Source organism: Meles meles, chromosome 4 (assembly GCF_922984935.1).
Source record: "Meles meles chromosome 4, mMelMel3.1 paternal haplotype, whole genome shotgun sequence".
Classification (NCBI taxonomy): domain Eukaryota; kingdom Metazoa; phylum Chordata; class Mammalia; order Carnivora; family Mustelidae; genus Meles; species Meles meles.
Window position 1 is genome coordinate 36804090 of NC_060069.1, and position 7759 is coordinate 36811848.

At 48.0% G+C, this 7759-nt stretch overlaps 1 pseudogene; it reads right to left on the minus strand.

Annotated features, from left to right (window-relative positions):
• Window positions 1-6838: 6838 nt before the first annotated feature.
• LOC123941028 lies at window positions 6839-6938 on the minus strand (annotated as a pseudogene).
• Between the last annotated feature and the right edge of the window lie 821 nt (window positions 6939-7759).

Consider the following 7759-nt stretch of genomic DNA (forward strand, 5'->3'; position numbering starts at 1 on the left):
ACTTGTGATTGTGGAGATAAGCCACGCTGCCTTGGATCTCCGCTCAGGAAGATGAAGCTGTGCATGGGCCTGGTGAGCCATGTGTTCCAGGCTCCTGAAAACTGTTTTGTCTTTCCTCTCTAGACTCAGTTCTTTCCACTGCCCCCGCCCCGCCCCCAGTTCAGGATGTTGGCATGAACCTTCCAGCTCTGCAGCTCTCCAGCTCTTCTTCCGCTTCTCACACCTTAGAGACCCCCATCATCGACAGCACAAGTAGTAAATATGGCAACTGAAGGACTCAGGGACTGATGATGGAAAAGTATTAATATAAGTAACTTTTGGTGACCAACGAATGCATTATCTGAATGTAGAGATTTTTCTCTGTGGAATCCGAGGCTGTCAGCCCGGCTTCTTATATCTTCTGTGGCTGTCTTTCTTGTCATTATTCTTCCTCCTGTGGTTTTCTTTTTGCTCTGCTATTGCTTCATTGCACTGTGATCTCCCCCTTCTTGAAAGTGCTTTCTGCATCCAGCTCAATTTTTCTGGATCTTCTCTACCCAGAAATTTTAATTTTTTTATTAATAGTATTTGTCCTGTATATTTCATTGGCCAATAAGGACAAAATTTGTTTCCTGACAATTTTATCATTATGAAATGATGTAAGAAATATTCTAAAAACATAAAACCCAGAATATCTATGGACTTCATATCACACCTGTACTTTCTAAGACTGGCCTCTTTCACTGTGTGTCTGTTGACTTGAAGTGACCTGACAGTATGATTACAAACAACAGTGGACTTTGTGTTATTGTGGTTTTATTTTTCAGACCAGGGTTTGGATGCTTCCCCAGTAATGAAGAACCCTCCCCCAGCAAAGGTAACCCAACAGCCCCACTACCTGTGAGCTCCCCCCCACCCCATTGGGAGGTTTCCCTTATAAGAGGGACACTGGAAAGTCCCCAAGGTCTGGATTCTCATCCCAGCCTTGTCACTAACTGGCTGTGTGGCTTTGGGTGGCCCCCCATTTCTAAGAAGTGGCACTAAACTTAGGGGAGACGTCTCTGAGTTCCTCACTGACATGACCCCTCCCTCTCCTCATTAGTAAAGAGAGACATGAACTTCACAGGGGGATGTCCTGCAAAATGTCTTCTCTTTCCTGCAACAGGCTGTTTCTCCATGTCCATGTTTCATGGTAAGCACTTCTTTTCCTGGGAGGTCACAAAAGCCCTCTTTTTGCTTCAAAGCGAATTACAGAGTAGACTGGCCTGTGCAGAGGGAATGGTAGCTCGAAGGGGGGCCATCATCACCCGAGGTGGGGGGAGGCTTTGCCTCTAACCTGGTGGCACCAGGGGCTCCCCTCCCACTGCGGTGCCTCCTCTCAGTTCACCCTCCAAACAGGCTCTCACCGGCCCCAGATCTGCTGCCACTCAGTTTTCGCCGCAGCCTCAGCGAGCCACCAGCAGGGCAGATAACGGACTCTCAGCTTGCTTAACTTTGGTCACCAAGCGAAATCTCCTAGGGCTTGCTGTGCACCCTGGTCTTGGGACCCTGGACTTCTAGGAGTCACTCAAGAGGCAGAGCCACCTGAGGTCCTTCAAACAGCAGGAAGGACAGGCCTCCCCCATGTTGCTGCAGCTCCCGCTCTGCTGGGGTGATCTAGTACCATTCTCCATACCTGCCAGAGGATCCAGAAGGAGCCAGAGACATGGCCCGGTAGGGCAGGATGAAAGGCAGGGAGCCTTTCCCACAGATAAGGAACACCAGCAGATAAGGCAGACCCCAGGTCCACCCGGCCCCACCCTCAGCAAAACTTGTATGGTTTTTAGGGGACTTCATGACACTGCTTCTGAATGCCTCAGTGGCCTGGGAACTAGCAAGAGTTTTTCCTCGCCCAGCGCCCATCCTCAGGTGGTCAGCCTGACGGATGGAGCACATGATCCCAAGGCGGGAGCCCCTCGGCAGTTCTAACGCACGTGATGGACAGTGGTGACCTGCCAGACAGGGGGCTCAGCCACCACTACTCCTAGGTCAGCTCAGTCAGCTCGCTGTCAGGTGGGACATCAGTCTACACTGCAGCACCCAAGTGCTTTGAATCCACATCGTGAAAGGAGTGGTTCCCCACATGCCATCTCCTGCTTAGCCCAGCATCTCCTATTTCAGTCCCTTCATGATCTCCAGACTGTGGCAACTTCGCTCTAATACCCTGTCCCATTTGATTGTCCTAACTCCTCTCTGGGGAACTGGGACCAACAGCTAGTACAGCCCATTGAAAGTCTTGTATCAAGCAAACTGGGGATGATTTTTACATAGTACCCAAGATGTGTTGTGAGAAAGCCCAGCCTGCATCTCCCAGTGCTTTAGAAACATGCACACCTGTGTATAAATACACAACGCTTATATACATGTATACGATAGCACTATGTTGAAGGCCAAAGTAACCAGCGGGCAGGGTCTATTAGAGGAAACGAAACACAATCTTTGGATGGCTATTAAAGCAATAAGTAGAGAAATAAACATTCTTTCTTCACCTGCTTTGTTTCCAATTCTTGCGCCAGTCTCTAGGCTGAGTGTGGTAGAGTAGGGAAGACATCCAAGCTTAAACGAATAAGCTTACCCTTGTTATTTTGTAAAATCCCCAATCTAAAAAGATAAGAGAGCTGTTCTTAGGTTTGGAGGGACTTTGAAGCAGTGGTGGAGATAGAAGCTACATCCTCGTCTCTAATCCCAAGCAATTTAGTTTTTTACAGAATCTGCATTTTTTACATAAACACCCCAGAAAGTCCTGATGCAAGTGGGCTGCAGGCCACTGCTTTAAAAACGTAGTTCTTTAACATTGAATCAAAACTATAAATAAACTTAATTAAGGGCCTTTAATTGAAAAGTGTATAAGTCGTTGCCTAAATGTTGACATAAGGGTCTTAAAATATTCCTTGGGAAAAGTCCTTCGTCATGTTTTTTTGCCTTCCTGAATTAAAATAAAGCTATCACGTCACAATTGTTTCTGAGAAAGTAAAAATATTAGAATAAACAAGAACAAAAAATGCAATCATTATCCCAAAGCTACCACCACCACCAAACCGATATCCGAGGGGGAGACACACTGTACTTTCATCGTAGATGCAGGGACCTCAACCTCTGCTTTAAGCTAAGTGTTGAGTTAAGTTGGGTTAAGTGTTTTCGTGAATGTCTTTGGATGTCAACCCCAGGAACTCGCTGGCAGAATCCGCAGAATGGATGAAAAATCAGCAAAACCACCAAATGTCACTTAAGACACTTAAGACAAAGGAACCAAATCTGAGGCCCTTCTAGGCCTATGGAATCCCAGCAATTCTTCCTTCCTCCCCGGGCTGCCAGGGTTGGTGGTGCTGATCATATAATCAGTAACCAAAGCGGAAGTCAGATATTCTTGTAGGAAATTCATTTCATGTACATAACATTTATGAAAGCAACAACATTGTATCACGTAACCCTCAGATCTGCTCAGGACCCAGTCCCAAATTCCCCTTATGAAATGTTAAGAAGTAGCTCTATGCCTTAATAAAACTACTTGCAAAAAAAAAAAAAGATGTGAGAGGAGGATTGTCCAATATTTAGCTTTGTGTAAGTTATATCCTTTTCCCTATGTGATGGAAACAGAGCCCATTGTTTAAAAAAAATCTGCCTGTGACTTCCAGTTTGCATAATTCACATAAGAAACATGTGCTCTGGGGCGCCTGGGTGGCTCAGTGGATTAAGCTGCTGCCTTCGGCTCAGGTCATGATCTCAGGTTCCTGGGATCGAGCCCCGCATTGGGCTCTCTGCTCCGCAGGGAGCCTGCTTCCTCCTCTCTCTCTGCCTGCCTCTCTGCCTACTTGTGATCTCTCTCTCTGTCATCAAATAAATAAATAAAATCTTAAAAAAAAAAGAAACATGTGCTCTGTGCAGGGAAGAGGGTGCAATTCTACAGAAAAGGGTGGAAAGGAAATAAAAAGCAGATGCTTCATGTAACATCCCATAGGTGAGATGAGCCTCTGACGGACAACCTGCAGAATTTATACAGGGTTGATCCCATTCCGCAGATCTTATCTGCTCAAGCGAATGAGCTAGACATGTATCAATTTCTATATTGAGTTACTATAAACTTACCACCTTCAAAGAATACACATGTATTATCTTATAGTTCTGTAGGTTAGAAGTCCCACAAAGATCTCACTGAACTAAAATCAAGGTGTCAACCAGGCCACCTCCTTCTGCAGACTAAAACAGACCAACCGTTTCTTTGCCTTTTCCAGCTTTTGGGGGTCCCCCACAATCCGTGGCTGGTGGCTTCCTCCATCCTCAGCACTAGCAACAGCAGGTAGAGTCATCCTCACACAGCATCATTCTGACCTCCTTTTCTGCCTCATTCAAGTTTAAGGCACACAGGGCCCGAATCTCATGGTGTCACCTGGACAATCCAACAGAATCACCCCTTCTTCTCAGGGTCCTTAACATAAGCACACTGGCAAAGTCACTTTTGCTCTGCAATGTAACAGACACACAGGTTCCAGGGATTAGAATGGAGACCTCCTAGGAAGCTGGGGGGGGGGGGTGCTGTTCTGCCCACCACCACACTATTAACTCTGGTGCCAACTACTAATATTGGAACTAAAAAAAATACCTTTTCCAATTTTGACAGTCAAGTTAAGATACTACCTCAGGGTGTAATCTAGAAGAGCAAATTAAAACGAAGTCAAATCATAGGACACCTGGGTGGCTCAGTCAGTTAAACGTCTGCCTTTGGCTCAGGTCATGATCCTGGGGCCCTGGAATTGAGTCCCTATATCGGGCTCCTTGCTCAAGAATGGAAGCCTGCTTCTCCTTCAACCTGGTGCTCCCCCTTTATATGCGCATGCTCTCTCTCTGTCCGACAAATAAATAAAATCTTAAAAAAAAAACAAAACAAAACTTGGGCACCCGGGTGGCTCAGTCGTAAAGCGACTGCCTTCAGGTCATGATCCCAGGGTCCTGGGTTTAAACCCCACATCAGACTCCCTGCTCAGCGGGAAGCCTGCTTCTCCCTCTCCCACTCCTCCTGCCTATGTTCTCTCTCGCTGTCTCTGTCAAATAAATAAAATCTTAAAAGAAAAAAGAAAAAAAAAACAACAAAGGCAAATCAGGGCCTTGAAGTGCTCCATGGGTGACCATAAAATTATCCAAGTACTAGGACCTTTGGAGTTTGTTGTTTTGCTTTGGTTTCAGATGTAGTTTTTCCTCCAAGGGCCGACTTTGCAGAAATCTCATCCTGGGGGAAGTGTGCAGTGGTGGGGGAAGGGAAGGCAGTGAGAGAGTCTGGGCACCTGGGACCCCACTAACCTCCTGCTGTGAGATCTCAGCTGGGTCTAAATAGAGTAGACAGGATGGTTTCCTTTGAACCTGCCCTTCCCTGAACTCAGGGATCCTTGTGTGCCTCCCCCAGGCAGCCACGGTGGGGCGCTCTGGTACTGCCCTCAGAACGCGCCCTCTAAAGAACCAGGCACCTGGATTCTCAGTGTGGCGATCTTGAGGGGCTGGTGTCAGCCTTGAGTGCCCAGGGGTTCCGGACCTTTGGCCATACATCCGCCAGGTTGGCCTCAGGCGGGTGCTGCCCGGGCCTTGTGGCTGTGGAGGCTGAGTTCCTGAGGCGGAGCTACCCTCCTCTGTCCTCTCCAAAGCAGGTTCTGGGCAGAGAGCAGAGAGAGATGTGCCCATCCTTCTACGGAGATGGGGGGAGGACGGGCCCGCCCTGGTGTGTGTGTGTGTGTGTGTGTGTGTGTGTGTGTGTGTGTGTGTGTTGGGGGGCTGGCCTGGGTGCGGTCACGCTGGAGAGGAGAGGATGAGGAGGCTGATGGGGGGTGGAGGAAGGGGATGATCCTAGATGTCACCAATGTAAATCAGGCTGCACAAGGGCATAGTTCTCCACAGAATTCCCTGGGCTGAGGGCTCCTGGGTGGCTCAGTGGGTTAAAGCCTCTGCGTTTGGCTCAGGTCATGATCCTGGGGTCCTGGGATCCAGCCCCACATTGGGCTCCCTGCTCACAGGGGAGCCTGCTTCTCCCTCTCTCTCTCCCTGCCTCTCTGCTTACTTGATCTCTGTCAAATAAATAGGTAAAATCTTAAAAAAAAAAAAAAAAAAGAATCCCCTGGGCTGTGGAAGTACCAGTGCGGTAGCTTGGATTTCATTAGGAAGAGTTGTGTGGGACTGTGTGAGAAGGGAGGGGGTGCTGAGGGGCGTGGGGGGCCGAGTGACTCTATGTGGACAGTGGGAGGGTATGAATCCGGGCAGAAGAATTCTCACATTTACCCTAGGGCACATGTCTTAGTCTGGGGCTTACCCGTTGCACACTAGCCAGGACGCAGGGGTGCAACAGATGCCATTGACAAAATCCAAAGACAGAGAGACAAGTGGTGCTGAAACAAGAAAAGAACTGATTTCAGTGAGGCCAGTTCCAGGAAGACTTCTGGACTGGCGTCTCAGAGACTGTCTCCAAAGTACTTCGCAGTTTATATAAGGCAGAAGTGGGACAAAGGCTGGTGGGTACATGCAAGGGGGCACTCAGTGTCAGCCTCATCCCCGTCCCGGGCGTGGCTCGCTGGCTCAGGGTGTCTTCATTGCTTGAGGGGTTAGTTTCCATTCCTATCACAGGATGTTTTGCCTGTGGACTCTTTTGCCCACATACAGAGATAAGCTGGCAAGAATTTAATCAATTAGAAAGTACAGAATGAGGCCAAAATGGAGGTAGTAGAAGCCTGCTTTCGACGTGAGATACATGGGTCCTTGCTACTTCCCCTGACCAGTGGGATGTGGCTGCATGAGTCGCAGCGGTGGCGGGGAGGACGGGGACGGTCCCCACCCTCTTCCCTGGCATTGAGTGTTCAAGAAGCCAACTGTCCTTTCTCAATTAGCAATAATCGCGCCTCGGATAAACCTCATTGGCTACGATACTGCCACTGCGCAAAGCTCCAACTGTCCTTTCTCTAGCGTGGAGGGGGTGTTAATAAATACTTAAGGGAAGCAGCTTTTCATAAAAAAATAAAATCTAAGTGCCAGGATTCCGACTTTCCAGCCACTCCCCTTCTGCAGTTTGGGCGGGTTTGGGCAAGAACTGGCCTCAGGCAGTGAATAGAGGGAGCCCCAGGAGGACACGTGCTGGGGACATGTGCTGGGTCTTGTGGTAAGAGGAGTGCAGACAGCAATATCCCAAATCTCTAAACAGTATCCAGTCCCATTGCTGCTGCTTAGCAGGTGAGGTACATGAACTTTTTAGTCCGCTCTGATGTGGGGAACAAAGGAAAAGAAATGTAGAGAAAATGGTATCTTACAGCTCACAGTCCATTGACAGATAATTGAGGTAGGCAGAGGGACCTTGCTTAAGGAACTCAACAGCCCCAATGTTGGCACTTTGCTAGAGGCAAAAAGCAAGCTTAGCCTGATGTGAGCCCTACCTCCAGGATCCTGTAAGTCTTCTTTAAACATATGGAAACCCTTCTAGAAATGTCCTTTATCTCACCACCCAATGAAGATATATGTTAGAAATCATCCTCTAAACATACGACCTACTGTTATACATCAAGAGTCTCATGACTAATAGTTTACTAGACAGTAGTAAATAACCTTATCTTTTTGTTTAAGATTTTATTTATTTATTTGTCAGAGAGAGAAAGAGAGCGAGAGAACAGCAGGAGGAGTGGCAGGCAGAGTGAGAATCAGGCTCCCTGCTGAGCAGGACTTGATTGCAGGATCCTGGGCAGACGCCTAACTGACTGAGCACCCAGACATCCCA